Source organism: Toxorhynchites rutilus, chromosome 2, assembly GCF_029784135.1.
Source record: "Toxorhynchites rutilus septentrionalis strain SRP chromosome 2, ASM2978413v1, whole genome shotgun sequence".
NCBI classification, from domain to species: domain Eukaryota; kingdom Metazoa; phylum Arthropoda; class Insecta; order Diptera; family Culicidae; genus Toxorhynchites; species Toxorhynchites rutilus.
This window is the reverse complement of record NC_073745.1, coordinates 334,006,009-334,025,451: the sequence shown is the minus strand read 5'-3', so window position 1 is coordinate 334,025,451 and position 19,443 is coordinate 334,006,009. Positions and strand designations below refer to the sequence as shown.

Sequence of the window (19,443 nt, the reverse complement as noted above, 5' to 3'; positions counted from 1 at the left end):
AACTAGTTAGGTAGTTTAATTGTAAATTTGACTGGTAACCTATAATGTAAAGTTTGCTCTAACGACATTCACTCATCCCTTCGTTTCGTTAGTAGCTGATTACTACCATCGACTAGTACCAGACGAACTCATGCAGAAAGCACTTCAGAAAAAATACATCATAAATGTCTATAAATCTATCGTGATTGGTTTTTCGCGTGATAAGTAGCCAAATAATTGCTATAATTCATGTCAGCTGCTGCTGAAAGTCATATATACAACAGCTGTTAACTTATCTCAACGGCATCGCAGAATCACCGATCCATTAAGCCGGCGTCGCGTGAGCTTTTGAGCAGCTGAGTGTCCACTTTTCGGCTTGCCACAGTTCGCGATTCGTGCTTCGTGAGAGTGAGCACCTGAAGAAACGCGAAAAAAACCAACCCAAAAGCTATTCATTCGGAATTGCCGAAATTCTTGATACGAGTCCACTACCACAACCAAGTGGTGGCGGCCGGGGAACTTGGTGGTTTTCAACCATCAAAACCAACCGGAAGCCACCGTGGTGGCGTTAATTGAACAAACCACAATCAGTGGTTGAACCGAACGAACCGTTCATTCAGCCAGTCTACTAACAGCCTCGCACGAAGCAGCAGAGTGAGTGAACCGTTGGCTGCCGGAGCTTAAAGCGCAGCGCAGGAATACTATACCATCGCGAGGAGTGTAGTGGCATAGTGGCAAAGCCCACCGATTCATCGACGCCGACGCCGACGTCGACTCAGGTGAGAGTGAGAGTTACTATTGAGGGGCGCCCAGTGTTTAGTGGTGCATAGGCGACGTTTCACGCCTCGAACCAATATTATTCCGCTATCGAACGCGCGCGTGGTCTGTGGCGCGAAGTCTGTGACGAAAATAATAAAAAAAAAACAGTGCGCGATTCTTCGTGGGTCTAATCTGGGTCTTTTATTTTCGGGGATTTTGTTCCGTGCCGGAAGAAGAGCTGCGTCACAAAATTGTGTCGTTCTGATCTCCTTCTACTTGGTGGGTTTCGCAAGGAGAGGATGCAGTGGTTGTTGCAAGTGAAATAGGGATTAGAGCCCCAAGGGCTCTTGGGTTTCCTAACCCAGAGCCGAAAGGTTGAGAGCATTAGCTCGCGTGGTGGTGTGCCGGAAAAAGAGGCTGATTTGCTTCAGTGATCTCATTAACTAATCCGACCGTCAGGGTCGGCGATCGTCGATGCCTTTGGTTCGAAATAGTTCGACAGGAAGGTCGTCGCATATTTTAGTGCGCTGTGAGCGGTGTTGTGTCTGTGGTACTTCTTACGGCGGTGAAGAACCCTCTTGATCGTTCGTCGTTCGTCGAGAGGGATCTGCAGGAAAGCAATCATTTGAACCAAAAGAGTGCAACTTTTGAGCGGTGTCATTATACTTCATCGAACATCGAAAGAAGTGGATGAGGAAAGCAGACGGAGGATAGCATAAGCATGAAACGGATGGAGCGGTTACTGCAGAGGTTCTATTGTGTGGATCGTTTTGGAGCACCAATTAATATCCCCTGCCGGAAGAACTGATTGATTGTGGCTGGGGCCGGCGGTGGAGACAGCTGAAGGCAATCTTCTCGACAGGTGGATTGAACGAGGTGAGTACTTTGCGTGATTTTGAAGAGATGCAATTATGAACTTTTCCAATTTTTGAACAACATTCTCATCGAAATGGTCAATGATAATAATAATCTACTAGATTGTCGACCGGACTGTCGGATTTGAACCATTAAGTTCTACTAGTGCCATAGAATTTTGTTTATTCACAAATAAAACAATTATCTAAATAATCGTTTTCATATTCACCTTTTTAAGATATGGTAGATGATAACTTCTCATAATATTCTCCATTACGTTCATTTTATGAGAGTTTTGGCGTTGGTAATGACAATCCGCATTTTTTCTGAGACGATTTCTTCGCTCGCACTTGAAACAATCCACTGTATCTTTGGGAATTTTTGAATGTGCAAAGTATGATTGTTTTTGTTTTTAATACTTCATGTTGGAATGTTTTTGACACTTTTTTATCTATTTTTTTCAACTAAAGATATAATAATTGCACCGGTTTCTCATATATTGATCGTGGATGCATACAGGTGAACATGTACTGCCGTGATCTCGCAAAGTGACGCAAGCGCCAAAATTGATATTTTACTTTTTATGTTATAAATCGATAAAGAATACCAAATCCGTTCAAACGACTGGGAAGTTGTAATGTGAAAAAATGATCCCGTAAAAGCTTGAAAACGGAATGGTGTAAGCGCCATTTCCACTGTGATGTGGCGTAAGCCACATTCCCTTATAATGTGACGTGATTTGAATCTGATGCGATGTGATTTTTAATCCGTTCTGATGGCATAGAATGAACGAGAAGGGACAACAAATTTCAAATAGCAACATCAATCAAGGGACAAAGCATCTTGACGACGTTCACTTACCTCACTTGCTCAATGTCTTTTTCGGATAAATTGAAGCTGAATGTTGGTTGAATGGTAAATGTCGGATTTGGTGAACAGCTGCACTCTTCTAAATGCTTCATCGAAACGCATCTTGTAACAAAACTCAAAACATCCTCGCGTAAACTGTATCTGTTTTATATCGGATAATTTCGGACGGCATTATCTTATTCAACACGGATGTTTTCAATTGTATTTTGGATTGGAAAATAAGATGGTGTCCATAGTTGTTACAATCGGGTTCTCAACTACGTTGGCCCGCTCGACACACGCTCCAAAGACGGAAAATGTGTAGAACTCTTCTCCCTGATGTTACCTCATGATTCGCTCAATGATGGCATGTTGTAGAAAATATTTGTAAACAGATTCTCCCATACTTTGATGGATGGACGCCAATCGGTTGTAGAAACAGCGATTAAAATTAGCTGATTCCACAACAAACTAGCATTGGTAACATAGCTTAAATAACACTGCATTTTTTTCAAAAATCGAGCCGATGGCAATGTTTTTCCATCAATTGTACACAATTTGTACAATTTGTATGCTGATTATACATGCAATTTTTCGAAAAGTCTCGTACTGAAAATTTCTCCCTCTGGCGCTTGCGTCACTTTGCGAGATTACGGCAGTGTAGGAATCTGTTTCCTTTGTTAAATCTGTAAGCCAGCCAGATTTTTGTGTTCTAAATAGGACCACGCCAAACATCAAATTCGTACAAAAATCGACCAATAGCTTTGAAAAACAGATTCTGATCCTAGACTTGGAAATTACTGAACCGATCGGCGTGAATATTTACATGTAGGGTTTTTTGTGGCCGGGGAAGGTTCTTATGATCGTTCGGGATCCCTCTCTTTCGGGAAGGGAAACACAAACTTCTGCATAACTCGAGAACTAATCAAGTGAATGGAGCTGAATTTGGTATGTGAGGGTTTTTGGATACGAGAAATGTTTCGATGATAGTTTGAGATACCTACCTCCCCTGAAAGGAGGGACTTCCGCATGAACAATACACAAGTTTCTACATAACTCGAGAATTAACAGAGCAAATGAAACCAAAAATAGAATGTGGGGATTTTAGAGTACAAGAAATTTTTCTATGATGTTTTGACATCCCTTCCTTCTCTGGAGCGGGGGCGGTTCACATACAAGAGAAACACATATTTCAACCAAACATGACAATTGAAAAAATTCGGAACACGTTGAAGGAAAATGGGAAAATTCGGAAAATTTTAGCCTTTATTCTTGAACGAAGTTTCAAATCCTTATTCGTTGTTCTACAGTTTGACCCTGGATTGTTAACTATCACTGGGATTCGAGTTGAGTTAAGTTAAAGCAATACATTAATTGAAATAGTCTCCCTAAAAAATGTATGCTGTTGGGTTGAGACCTTCACTCTTTGAGTGGAGTAAGCCCGGCATGATTTCCAGTTAGTTGCAGGTTATTGGGACATATTTTTCATCTATTTCAGATGTCCCGCAGCTCCCAAGAAAATCGAATTGTGAGAGTGGGTCCCAGGAGAACCTCACCCTTGCAGAAGAGCCTATCGTTGGTGGAATTTCTATCTAGCCTATTTGTTGGTGAAAGACTTTGGAATCCCCAAGTCACATCATCATGATCATGATCATGATTACTGTTTTGTTAAAGGTGGTAAGCTCGAAACTGGTGCTCCCTTGGCCGAGTGGTTAGCGTCATAACTAACATAACTTTTATCTAATTTGAAACATGAATTGGAACATAATGGAATAAATTATATCAAATTTTTATAGACTATGGAAAATTGTGTTGCACTTTCGCCTGAAAATTAACAATTACCTTCATTCCAATAACCATTTGCTCAAATCGATCTCAAGAATGTGATCAGGGCTGCCACACATACAGAATATTCTGTATTTTACAGATTTTCCGCCAAATTTCAGATACAGAATATGTATATACATAATTACAGATTTTCAGCAATAATACAGAATTCACCAATTTTTTAAAATTCAATTTTAAAAATTGAATTCATTAGAGTGCATACATAGATACTTTGGTTTATAAAAATGTTGAACGCAACGCAAAGAGATGGCTTTTGTTGGAGGCAGTTTATAAAATAAATCTTGAGCGATTTGAAGAGTATGATCATAATAAATCCAATATCGAATAGATCCGATCGTATGTTGACACATTAAAACCAACATTTGACTAAACCTGTTCCTAAATTGTTCCTAAATTTTGCTCTACCGCCTATCAATATATTGCGAACTTTATAATGAGACAAGAGTGTTATTGTTGATCATGTTGGGTAACTTGTGTTTGTAGAGCTACTGGCAACGATTCGCTGATGCGGATCTTGATGTGACGGATGTAGATTTTGTAAAAAAGCCTAAGGACGTTTACGTTGGTATCAGAAGATACAGAAGAAGCTGTGAAAGGTTTGGATGCAGCTAGGATACTGACCTTCAAATCGTTTTGTCGTGACTTCTATATTGAACTCGTGAAACAGATTCCAAAGCGATTTGATTTCAGCGATCCTCAAAATTTCGTCAAGCTATCAAACTTTAAAAATTTGATGCGCCAATTTTCTCAATTCATTGAAGTAGATATTAGACAAGGTTGGATAACGAATTCAGACTACTCAGAACGCATCTTATGGGGCAAAATTTGAGTGACTCAGATATAACTTGGTCCCAGCTGTTGGATGTCAAAAGGCCTGACAAGAAATTTTTGTATCCATTGGAAATGTTGTTGTAAGACACTTTTTGTTAACATCCATCAGCGTGTGTTGACGAATATTTTCGCTTAGCAATGCCAACAAAAAAAAGTCCGGAAATCGGTTGGCACCCACAATTGTAGACTCTATTTTGAAAGCGAAGAACTACGTATCGGCTCAAGGAGGAGCTTCAAGAATGAAATTGACGAAAAATTTGAAGGCAAAGTTCTACAAAACCATGTATAAACATCATCCAATTCAGAGGATTATGAGAAGACCTTTTTATAATTTATTTTGTTGTATTGATACCACTTTAACAAATAAACCTTCATTTTAATTTTTTAAAGTTATAATTTTTCGATACAGATTTTTTTTTTTGCTAAAAATACAGATATACAGGTAAACTTCTATATAACGTACATTTCACTTTCAAAATTGTACGTTGTAACGAATTGTACCTTATATCGAAGCATAATAAAGTACTCACAAACGTAGTCTATAATACATTATTGTGTTGCTGTTTTAGTCAAGTTAATGAATAACTTCAATCAGAAGACGAAGTCAGCCTTTCTCATGATGTTTCCCTTCGTACTGTTGATTAAAGCCTGATTCATTTAGAATCTGGAATCACAAAACCAGCTGTCTATCGAGATTGATTGAAGGTACAAAACTTGTTTTAGCATCATAATACAGACAATTCATTGTTCTATCAGAAAAAAAATATTGAAAAAAAATTTCCTATACACTTTGAAAAGGTGTACGTTATACCGAGGTAAAATGTTCGTTATATCGAGGGTACGTTATAACGAGGGTACGTTATATCGAAGTTTCCCTGTACAGATTTTTTCAGAAAATTGAATGTGATGCAGCCTTCTGAATTATTGACGCGAAAATTGCCTACCTCATTATTCGAATCAGAAAACAGTAATTTTGGAATTTTTCTAAAAACGGTATAATTTGTTGATCGCCAGTAACACAACACCAAGGAGATAGAATTGTCTTATTCGTGAAGAATTTAATTGTCACGGTCCTTAGCGACACTATGAAAACTTCCTGATGCTGTACCCATGGTTTCAACAGGCAGCGGAGCAACACTAGTGTCATTGGAGGTCATCAATAATTTCTTGCGACGCTAGCGTTTGTGTGCAAACTGGATTTACCTGTCTCTGATCCTTCACCAACCAGGTGACAGCTCTGCTTGATGTGGCGAAAAAAAAATTCAATGGAACTCGAGACACAAAACGATCAACATATAAGAATGTATCGTGTTAAGACAGTTTCATCGGAAATCTTACAAATTTGACAATAGAACACAAGAAACGTAATTTTAGAAATGAGAACAACATTATTCTTCTTCCAAAAAGTCACACACCGGCTTCGCCGCAAATCGTCACAAAACAACATCAGCCATGATTGTGCATAATTTCACACCGATTTAATCCGGGTGGCCATTGAAGCTGCAGGGATGTGCACTTGGCAGACTCTCAGCACAAAATTGACAAAACAAGTTTGTTTTGCAATACCGTGTTGACCCAGCCTCGCCACTTTGGGCGCTGGCTGAGTTTGTCTCCTGCGGCTAAAATGGTTTTTGACGCTCTGCCACTGCAGGGAAACACACGGAGAAACGCTGCGAGTGTCGAAACCGAAAAAAAAAACTGGTCCTGTTAGTCAGATAGCTCAACATCAGCGAGAAGTAAAGTGCGTAATAATATGTGGTACAAATAATTGCTCGCAGCGATTTATTCTTTCGCGTACCGATGATCAGAGAAAGAGAGAGTGGTAGAGGAGGAGACGAGGCAGCTAGTTTCGAGGACAAATCTTTGTCGATGTGAACTGGCTGTCTGTCACATGCCATGGATAGCTGGTATGATCTGTCTATAATTATGCGATACAATCGGCTGCGTAAATGACGACGCTTTGCGAGGTGCGATGACAACATCGCTTCAACTAGAGGCTTTTTCTTGAGATTTTTGATTACTGAATAATGGATCACTGCTTGGAGTTGTAGCTTTTGGATAACTTAAGCACTGAAGACGGATCGAAACGATTGCCTCCGTATCGCTAAGGTACTTCAGTTGAGCGAAAGTATTGTAAACGTTCTCTCTTTTCATCCCGCCCTGATTTGGCCAAGCGATCCAAGAAATAAGCGCTTAAGAAACAACAAAATTGTTGAACCAATTCTTCTAATTTATTGTGATGCAAAACGTGTAAACGGGGGGATCTATCGGATCAGCAATCGGTTCTGTTAAACTGCAAAACAGCAGTTGTAAATTGAGTAGCAATAGTGTATAGGAAAACATAAAAATGGTTTTAACCGCATGTATAACAGCCAGCTAATGGGTAATGGGTTTCGATACAAATCAATTTGTTCGCGAGAATTGCGTTATGCATACATTAGCAGTGAACCATGAGTATAACGGGAAGGGGATGCATCAAGCAGAACGCCGCTTCTATCGAAAGCCTTAAACACTTGTTAATTGCAGAAGCAGCAGCATTGAACGGTTTGTATGGTTTGTATCTGAGATAGTGAAGCCATCCAATCATACTTACCTTATTGCCATATAATTTACCGTGTAGATGAATTGTGGTTTTGAACTTTTCACCACATCGAACTATTGAGTATACATTTATTGAGCATACATTATATTGAGTTATTTGAGGGTAAATTATCTGGGAAAAGCATCTGTGAATGATCAATTATGTATTTTGAAAAATATTTTTAACTTTCTAACCATAGCAACCTTTTAAACCTTTCCAAAATTCCCGATGTTGTGGCAACTGGGAAAATATCTATCTCGCAACAGCACATCTCCTGGGTTAGCAGGTTACAAATGGTCGGCGTTAAGTTTGAGCGGACCAAGTCGTAAAATTAAAAAGCTGTAATGGGTTGTATCCAGGACACGACCGCATATTTTCGACGTAGAACTACGCAATTATATTATGCAATCCACTTGTTTAACACTTCGAACATTACTTTAGAATGCATCGAAATTTTTGTAATAGATTATGTTCTTTGTTACACATAAATTTGACGTCCTTTTACGTTTCATATAATGCCTAGGACTACCAAAATATGTGAACGGAAGAATTGTCAAACGATCATTGTATTTTACATTTCCCTCTGAAATTAATGCACATCTCATGTTTACGTAGTTCTCGAACCGCCAAAGTTCATTCACCTCTAGTATCTGAAATGACTATTTTCCCAGGCTTCTCAATTTAAAAGTACGTTTTAGGGAAACATATTCCTGTCTGCACAACGACAAGTGAGTACAAAAGTACTCAACGCCTAAAAAATTACCCGACTTGCATATGTTTGCAAAGCGGATTTCCCCAGGCACATTAATTTTGAAATCCGTATTAAAGAAACACAACTCGGTGGGAACAGAAATACCCCCGACTTGCATGTATATTTTCAATGTGGATTTCCACAGGTACATCGATTTTCAAGTCTGTGTTGGGGAAACCGTAAATCTGGCCAATCAATACTTAGCAGTTAGGGTGTTTAGATAACATTTTACAGTCATTGAATTGTTCATCTCATGAAAAATAACATTTTAATTATTGTGATTGACGCGTAGAAATATTTCCTATCAATTGATGCATACATCTTTACGATCTGTTAAGAAATGTTCGAGTAATAAGCATTCGAAATACGGGTAGGGTTAGCACACAAATCGGCAGCATAAATGTATGGGAAAAAAGGAAGTTCTTCCAGTTTTCATGAAATTAAACCGTTTGGAAATCAGCAAATTGTAATGTATAGCATATCAAACAAATCTTTGAGAATTTCCGATTCGATCGGTATGCAAATCATGAGAATTCGTTCACAGTGAAAACAGTTATCAACGTTAACTTTATTATTATTTACATAAAAACGTGACCTGTTTTCTGAATTGGCACCCTTCCTGAAAGACATAGTTCTACGTCAGAAAAATCGAGTTATTGGTTGCATAAGGTTGAACATTTTGTAAGCTACATTCCACATTTATCAGATTTGGAAAATCACGCGTACAGCAGGAATAACGTATCGAAATTGCTTTGAATGCTCAATGAAAACCTCTTATCGGACCAAACTTTAAGCTCGTTTTTCTCGAAATCATAAAAATGTCACTTGGTCCGGTCTGACTTAACACTGTTTTTTTTTTCAATACGGACCAACAATAACATTGGACGAAACTTTTTCTGAAAAATATCGATTAATAAACGATTATTTCAGAAATGGTTATTTTTTCAAGAAGGAAAATATACTTGAACTAAAATGGTAATTAACAATTTAAAAATGTGTTTGTCTTCCCCATATTGGCTATGTTAGGTTATTGGATTTGAAGTCGAAAATGGGAGAATTGCGATTTTCGAACATTCATTTTCCTACTATGCGAACGTTTGTGGGTTCAACCCCACTCTTCATTGATTGATTTTCTGATTGGTCCTTCACCATTTCCTTCTACTGTAAAGTTCTTAGTACTTTTACTAAAACTCGTCATTTTAATGTGAATGTATTTTCAAACACAATTTTACCCCCAAGTTTCTTGATTCATTTGCAAATAACATGTTTCTCCGTTACATGGAATACATGTTTGATACAGAACATTATATCTTCAATCATAATTTTTGTTTTCAAAATCTGATATTTCCACCTGAGAATAAATTTCAGTTTTCGCTCCACAGCAACGGAACACGAAGCTTAATTCCGCAAACGCCAAATCCAATTGGACTAACAACGATGTCATTGTAAGACATATGGGAATAATTTTTTTTCGAACTTTCTCTCAAAGTTTTTCAAAAATTTAATTTTTTTTGACGTAGGAATACGTCTTTTAGGAAGGGTGCCAGATCAGAAAACTGGTCACGTTTTTGGCGTAGGATTACGTCTTTCGGGAACATATTGGGGTACAAATTGAAAATCGTAAATCGAGTACATCTCGAAAATTGTCCAATTTCAAACGCTTATTGCTCAGTCATTTCATGATGAATTGATGAAATTTTTGCGTCAATCGGTTCCGGCACTCCATAACAATTTTTCATATTGAAGAAAATAATATATGTCATGAAACTAACTATCGAACAATTGAAAAATCTTAACCCCTATCCTAACGGAAATACCCAATTCTGATTGGTCGAAATTGACGAAACATGTGGCGGATCCCTAACAGAGACATCAAAACCAAGCTGCCTGGGGGAAATCGGCATTGCAAATACATGAAAGTAGGGAGAGTTTTTGTTCCTACCGAAATGTATTCCCTAACAGAGACATCAAAACCAAGCTGCCTGGGGGAAATCGGCATTACAAATATATGCAAGTCGGGGACATTTTTATATTGCAAGTAGGGTGAGTGATAGGATTGTGAAACATTTAGCACAAATGTAAAAGTAAAATTGTATATGGTAGCAGTTGCGTTAAATATGATTTGATATATGAAACGATTTTTTTCAATTTTCATAAATAAAAACCAAAGTGTGTTCCCGCTTGAGAACGGGTCGTTTCACTGATTTTTTTTCTAAATTTAGGACTGATTCTAGGCATGCTGATTTGAAAGAGGACATTGCAATTCAAAATTGTTGTAGATGGCGACACCATGAATAACATTGAATAAATCATTCGTTTGACATTTGACGTGACGGTGCTGGTGCAAGCATTGACTGCATGTGTGAATTGGTGGAGACGTTGACGGAACGTAGACGTTCTTTTCCGTAACGTTCTATGTAAATCGCACATAATTCTTCAAACATATTCAAAATCAACAGATAGCCTAACGGAATCCTACGCCAAATATACGGTCGTGTCTCGGGCACAACCCTCCTGTTACTTTTATGAAATAAAGTTAACGTTAATAACTACTTTAACTGTGAACGAATTCTCATGATTTGCATACCAATCGAATCGAAAATTTTCTAAGATTTGTTTGATATGCTATACATTACAATTCACTAATCTCTAAACGGTTTAAATTCATGAAAACTGGAAGAACTTCCTTTTTTCCCATACTTTCGTTCAGCCGATTTGTGTGCTGGGGGAATCAGCTTTGTCAAAACATGCAAATAGTGATCCCCGATTTTTGAAATTAATCGCTCATCCACTAATTGAATACTTTTCAGGAGTTTGTTATTCGATACGATTAATCGCCCCAAATAATCGATTAATCGTCATACAGAGAGGAATGATTGATTAGACTAATGTTTCTCATTTGCTAGAAAGTCATCTAGAAGCAAAAAAAAGTGTTCTTTTCGCCTGAATATCAATTATTATCTTTTACTCTTCCCTAAACTTGTAAACAAAGCTCAATGCCGTCAACGCAAATGCGCGAGCCTCAAAGATAATGATAGATTTTCAGGATAAAACTGCAGTGGCCGTACGTTTTTTTCTCTGAGTTTGGATCGATTAATCGACGTAAATTATTCGTTCGCTTCGATTATTGGTTGCGCAGTATTCGTTCGATTAATAATCGATTTCTGTAGAAAGTATTCGATTAATCGATTAATCGAACGATTATCGGGGAACACTACATGCAAATCGGGAGTATTTTTCCCCCCACTGAGCTGTGTTTTCCTAACACGGACTTCAAAATCAATGTGCATGGGGGAATCCGCTTTGCAAATACATGTAAGTTGGGGGTATTTTTTGATGTTGAGTACTTTTGTACTCGCTTGTCGTTGTGCAGACCGGAATATGTTTTCCTAAAACTTACTTTTAAACTGAGAAGCCTGGGAAAATAGTCATTTCAGATACTAGAGGTGAATGAACTTTCGCGGTTCGAGAACTACGTAAACATGAGATGTGCAATATTTTTAGAGTGAAATGTAAAATACAATGATCGTTTGACAATTCTTCCGTTCACATATTTAGTTAGTCCTAGGCACCATATCAAACGTAAAATGCGTAATATGCGGTCGTGTCCTAGATACAACCCCTTACATTTTTTTGACGTTGTACTACGTCTAACCGGAATATATGGGGGGTAAAATGAAAACCTAAACACAGAACATGTAGGAAAAAGTGAAAGATTTCGAATGCTTATAACTCGAACATTTCTCACTGGATCGGAAAGATGTTTGCATCAATTGATAGGGAATATTTGTACGCATCTATCGCAGTCAATAAAATGTTATTTTCAATTAGATAAACAATTGAATAACTGTAAAATGTTAAGCGTTATCTAACCGCCCTAACTGCCTCGTTTTGATTGGCCCGATTTACGGTTTCCCCAACACAGACTCCAAAATCAATGTACCTGTGGGAATCCGCTTTGCAAATATACATGCAAGTAGGGGTTACTTTTGTTCCCACCGAGCTGTGTTTCCCTAACACGGACTTCAAAATCAATGTGCCCGGGGGAATCCGCTTTGCCAATACATATAAGTGGGGGGTATTTATGTTCCCACAAAAATGTGTTTCAAAACAAAGATGCCTGGGGGAATCCCCATTGCGAATATATGCAAACTGCGAGTACTTTTGTGCTTACTTGTCTTTGTGCAGACCGGAACATGTTTCCCTAAAACGTACTTCTAAACTGAGAAGCCTGGGAAAATCGTACTTTCAGATACTAGCGATGAATGAACTTTTGCGGTTCGAGAAATGTAAAATACAATGATTGTTTGACAATTCTTCCGTTCACATATTTTGGTAGTTCTGGGCATCATATCAAACGTAAAAGGAAGTTCATCAAATTTACTTGTAACGAAGAACATAATCTATTACAATACATGAATTGATCTTACATGGCAACTGTTCATTTTTTTTTACTTACAAAGCAAAAATGTTGAATTCAATTGAATTCGAAAATTGTTTCATTCATTCGATAATTTAATGAATATAATACAAATGCTCACTAAGAGTTCGGTAGTCCCACGTCAACCTTGCGGTTATATCATAGATATAACTCACCCATTTTTTTTCTCGCTATAACATTGATCTACGAGTGGACACTAGACGGCTCAAATCGGGCAATTCCATCCTAGAGTATTGCGCTTATCAACACATTTGGCGATCCATTTTTATTTTTATAGATGATATTTTTTCAAAACATTTTCTGAACTATTCGAGGTTAAGTATTATATTGTCTTCTGTGAAAATAGTAGGTCGTTCACAAATCTAATTTATCTAATTTTATAAGTTTTTAAAATGCATCTTCAAATGCATCTATTCCAACGTAACTAACACTTCAATAAATATTTGTTGTTTTCATGAATATTTACCTAAAGTCACTCATGAGACATTATCGTTGGCATGACAGATTATCGTTGGAGTAACCATAAGGATTTATAAACCAAATAGTATTCTATCTCACTAGATTCTAAAAAAAATTATAAGAGTTTGTGCCTAAGAGCACGAACAGTTGCTTGACGTAGTACTGTGATTGTTCGAAAAAATGTTTTTGAATTAAGTTAAAAAAAATTACTGTTTGCTCAGAGCTTCAAAAAATTAACTGATTTAATAATCCAAATGGTGATCATTAAAACACCATTGAACCATGGAGAGATTTGTTTGTTTATTTATGTATTTACAATGACGCTACATCGCTTAATTAGATTGGTTCTGATCATAACACAACGTCAGGGTTGTTTTTGAATATTTTCAATCCTTGTAACAAGAACATTCAAACCAAGCGGATTTCCACGGCAATTTTGAAATTCACATTTTCTGCGGTTTAGTAAGAGAAAAGTAAACAGTGCTAGTTATTTATTATAACGTCTGAAATGCTATATGAATAAAACAGGTGAAATGGTGAAAATATAATTGACATCGAGTAATGATCAATATTAAAACATTATTTCAAAGAATTTGTAAATTCTGTATGAAACCTAAAAAATCGGTTATCTGTAACAACAGATTTTTCGTTTGAAAAAGTCTGAAAAATCTGTAGAACTACAGATTATTCTAAAGACTTGGTAACCCTGGCATGGAGAATGCTTCACAAAAGCACACTTGTGCTTTGTCGTCATGTTACGAAAGTGCACCCACCTTGTTCGAAATAAAACACTTCTCTAATTACATTTTTATTCGCAAATCTGTATTAATGTCGAGTCTTCATTTTTAAACAGACATGTTGTTATTTTTTGTGTGCGAGTGAAACAAATCTCAAGTTTCCACTCGGCCTGCATCTGTATCTAGGTTTTAGTGTTAATCTACGCTCACGAATTCTTTCATCCGTTTTGTTGAGGATGAATGTGTAACATCGCTACACCTGGTCTAGATCGTGTGACATCAAACTTTTAGACCATACACCTTTGGGTCTGAGTAAAGTCCGTAAGCTACATGAAGACCGACATTCAAATGATCAAGCGAATGCGAAAAAGGGAAAATAAGAATGACGCTTTATTCCCAATAGACTGTTCGACTCGGATTGGACCTCATAATTTTATAAACGTATGGAAGATGAGTCTGAACATTAAATTTTTAAATTATTTATTGATTTATTTCAATCTTGTAACGTAATACATTGATCTTATTTGATGTTACAATGTGGACTAGGTACCGTTCTGAATCATATTCCGGACGCTTAAGGCATATGATGCAGAAAACAGATCAAAACATTATGCACAGGTATTATATGGTTGATATTTTTAATAAGCTTTTGAGCTTTCTACTTAGGTACCTATTGGATTGAAAACATAAAAAAATCATCGAATAAGAATAAGAATCAATCTTCGGACACTAAATCAAATTCCGGACAGATTGAATTCAAATTTCGGACACATTATTTTGTAATTTTTTGGACAAAAATTACATTACACTTGATTATGTTTTATAGTCAACTGCGAAACACTTACCAAGTAATCACAGTAAACTGTAAACAATGATGAGAACTGATGAAACACGGGAGAAATTTAAATATTTATGAACGGGTAAATTCTACGTGCTCACGCTAAGGAAACATCAAACACAAACGATAATGAGTAGTGTTGTAAGATTTCTGCCGATTATGTTATAATTTAAATGTAGTTCTCATGTGAAATGATAGTGAAACCAAGGGATTACTCTGAAGAAGCAATTGGGTTATTAATTTAATAATTATATCATCAGTGCATTGAGCATTTCAAGATATTAGAACAAAGTGTCCGAAATATGATTTAGAACGGTAATTCGATTTCATGTTTTACTAAAACTACCCGTCCTTGTTACCTATCCCAACTCATCTGCTGGAAGTTCAGCAGGAGATCCGTCTTGAAGCACTCATTTGAATAGGGTAGTTTTATGGAAGTTGGCAAAGTATTCCCATTCACAATGCCTCTGACGAAAAATTAAGGAACTTTGCTGAGGAATTTTTTAGCTTTTGGTCCGAGTACCTTTTAATGGTAAAAGCTGCGAACGCCCGAGCGGTCTTAGGCTTTTTCTTTCAATTTATTAACGGAAAACACGACCGTTCTTCACTGTGTCTAGATACTAACTGATTTATTTTCTATCTTATAAATTATATACAAGTTTTTCTTGCATCTATTACCTCCTCTTTGAGGTATATTCAAGCCAAAAGGGATTCGAGATAAGCTTTCCTTAACCTAGGCCCTATCTTTACATAAAAATAAACTGTGAGTCATACGATCGTAAAAGCAACAGATTACTTTATTCGTTCGGGATCGTGCTGACCTTATCGCAAATGTGTCCCTATCTGAAAACATAAGGCTCATACGATCGTAAAATCAACAGATTAATTTATTTATTCGGGATCGCTCCGACCTAATCTTTTTGCCCCTGCAAAAAAAAAAAAACTATGAATCATTCAGGCGCGGCGTATTGATAATTTTGGTTTTTAGGTCGTCGCAAAGCTTTTCAAAAAGTTGATTTTTATTAATTCGAAACAGAGTTATACACTGCGTTTCACAACTATAGAACCACTCATTTTTTCTGAGTTTCTAGAGATATGTAAGAAGTCGGATGAATTAAAAATGAATTAAAGGACATAACAACTATCTTCATTCAAAAAACTGACCATTTGAACTTTATTGTTGTGTTCAGGCGCGGAACATTAAAAAAACAAAAATTAGAGTGTTTCATAACTATAGAACCAGATGGAATAACTCTCCTTCCTTTACAAAATTAACGTCAATTTCACATGAATTACAATAAGTTTCTAATTCGTAGGTCATCTTTAGTTCTCCATTAGTTCGAATAACCTGTTCGAGGTGATTTTGACCAAGCTGTGCCATGTTGTTTTGTGTATCTTGTTTAACGCAGAGGATACTGCTCGTTTAAGCTCTTCAAATCACTCATACTGCTTGTAAGCTGCATCTACTATTCGTACGATTACTCCTCATAAGTTCTTCATTGAGTTTTGAACTGTTAAAAAACTGACCAGTCCAGAAACTGAAGCCCCTATTCATTGAACCATGCCATAACTTTCCGGATGTTACCAACTGATGCCAAATTACCCAATTATCACGGTGTTTTTGATCCAAAAACAGAAGTAAACGATTCTGAAGTACTTCATTGCACTTCTGACTGTACATTGGGGTTGATGAAAAGCTATCTGAACCAGGCCGTTTTGAAAATATTTTCCTCAAACCATCAAACTGCCGCCTGCAATGTTACGAGTTGAATAATTACAAAACACGTTCCTTATATCCTTCCAGTATGAAGAAATTCTATTCAAGTTGTATTTCTTATTATCAGAGAAGTTTTCCTGATATAGTGAAACCCATGGGATTGGCTTCTACATTAGTTTTGAGAGCCGCAGCTTTGGAGATGAGATTTTTATGGTTAGGGGAGAATTTTCTCAAAAAGGCCTGGTTTAGGTAGCTCACCATCAACACGAATGAACAGTCAGAAGTGTAACGAAGTACTTAAGAATCATTCACTGCTGTTTTTATATTGAAAACAATGTGATAATTGGGTAATTTGGCATCATTTCATAAAATCCGGAAAGTCATGACATGGTTCAATGAATGGAGGCTTCAGATTCTGGACTGGTCAGTTTATTTACCAGATGAAAACTCAATGAAGAACTTATGAGGAGCGATCGTACGAATAGTAGATGCAGCTTACAAGCAGTATGAGTGATTTAAAGAGCTTGAGCGAGCAGTATCTTTTGCGTAGAACAAGATACACACTACAACATGGCACAGCTTGGTCAAAATCACCTCGAACAGGTTATTTGAACTAATGGAGAGCTAAAGATGACCTACGAATTAGAAACTTATTGTAATTCATGTGAAATTGACGTTAATTTTGTAAAGGAGTGAGAGTTTTTCTATCTGGTTCTATAGTTTTTTTTTTTGCTTTTCTAGTGACTTTCAACACATTTCGGCTGGTTCGTCACTTTTACTTCCATTTTTGGAAGAATGTCGGGAGTGAGAGTTGAACTCGTGATCTCTGCGTGAGAGGTATGGATGTTACCACTACGCCAGATCGCCTCCACCAGATACTATAGTAATGAAACACTGGAATTTTTGTTTTTTGAATGTTTTGCCCTTGAACACAACAATAAAATTCAAATGGTCAGTTTTTTATATGAAGATAGTTGTTATATCCTAAACTAAATACTTCAATTCAACCGACTTCTTATATATCTCTGGAAACTGAAAAAAAAATGAGTGGTTCTATAGTTGTGAAACGCAGTGTATACACTCGACAAAAAAATTAGAGAAACAGAGTGCGAAGTCGAAAAATTTAATTGATTTTTGACATGCTGTAACTTAGTGAAAAATCAACTCATATCGATGGGATGTGCATCATTTTAAAGCTACAACTTTCAGGTATTAGAATATTTTACGTTCATATTTTTATCTTGGTGTGTGTAGATATAGTGGGCAACAATATCGGGAAGAAATGAAAAATTCGATTTTTCTTTGTTTTTTCAAGAATATTCTGGACTAACACAATTTTTCGCTAACCAACTCAAGAGGCAAGTCCAATTAATCTTATCAACCAGCTTTCATTTGGTTCCTAGAACGTTCCTGTAGGACCTTTCCATACAGAGATATTTCAGTTTGAATGAAAAATTACCCCTTCGTCTTTGATGATGAATAATTCAATGAACAACCAACGCACCGCAAATGGATAGGCAGTTTTAAAAACATTAATAAATTCTGCACGAGGATAAATTGTTCCTTTGACGAAAAAAAATATTTAATTTTTTTGCATCGATTTCAAAAAAGTGCCAAAAACAGGATTGTTGACAAAACAGTTCTAATGTTTCTGGCACATTTTTAGCCTTGTGTATTCCCTAAACATCTGTGAACGTTTCATATCGATACATTTTGCCGTTTTTTCTAGTCGATTTTTCTAAGTTTAGAGTAAATAAGAAGAGCATTCAATCGCAAATCGTACCAGAAGTACAAAATCTCACGCAGCTCTCAGAACGAACGATTCGTAACTTCCGTCTTTATGAGTTTGTGGGTGAAGAGTGCGTGTATGTATGGAAATGCGTATGTATACGTGTGAGTATCATCACTCCTTGCACACCTCGTGCCAACAAACGGATGAAAACGAAAGCTACGAATCGTTCATTCTAAGAGCCGCGTGAGATTTTGTACTTCTGGTACGATTTGCGATTGAATGCTCTTCTTATTAACTCTAAACTTTGAAAAAAACGGCTGAACGTATCACTATGAAACGTTGACGGATGTTCAGGGAATTCACAAGGCTAAAAATTTGCCTGAAACATTAGAACTTACTGCGACATTTGCAGAATTACAGTGAATTTTGTAAAGCACTATAAAAATCCTGTTTTTGGAACTTTTTTGAAATCGATGCAGAAAATTTAAATATATTTTTTTCGTCAAAGTAACAAATTATCCTTGTGTCGAATTTATTGGAATTTTTAAAACTGCCTATCCATTTGCGGTGCGTTGGTTGTTTATTGAATTATTCATCATCAAAGACGAAGGGGTAATTTTTCATTCAAACTGAAATATCTCTGTATGGAAAGGTCCTACATGAGCGTTCTAGGAACCAAACAAAAGCTGGATAGTAAGGTTAATTGGATTTGCTATTGAGTTGGTTAGCAAAAAATTGTGTTAGTCAAGAAAATCTTTGAAAAAACAGACAAAAAATCAATTTTTTATTTCTTCCTGGTATTGTTGCCCACTACACCTACACACACCAACATAAAAATATGAACGTAAAATATTCTAATACTTGAGCTTTAAAAGCTTTAAAATTATGTACAACCCATCGATATGCATTGATTTTTCACGATGTTACAGTATGTCTAGAATCACTACAAATTTCCGACTTCGCACTATGTTTCTATAATTTTTCGTCGAATTGAATTTAAGTTGAATTATGCGCAATAAAGTAACCCGAATTACGCTTACTTTTGATGACCTGAACTTCTTATACT

The 19,443-nt window shown here is 36.7% G+C and overlaps 1 protein-coding gene across 1 annotated transcript in view; it reads left to right on the top strand.

Annotated features, from left to right (window-relative positions):
• The first annotated feature begins 880 nt into the window (after positions 1 to 880).
• LOC129767118 (uncharacterized) overlaps positions 881 to 19,443 on the top strand; it is a 486,003-nt gene continuing 467,440 nt past the window's right edge. The window contains exon 1 of the mRNA XM_055767739.1: positions 881 to 1,017. The gene's annotated coding sequence lies outside the window, so the exon portion shown is untranslated. The remainder of the gene's footprint in view (positions 1,018 to 19,443) is intronic.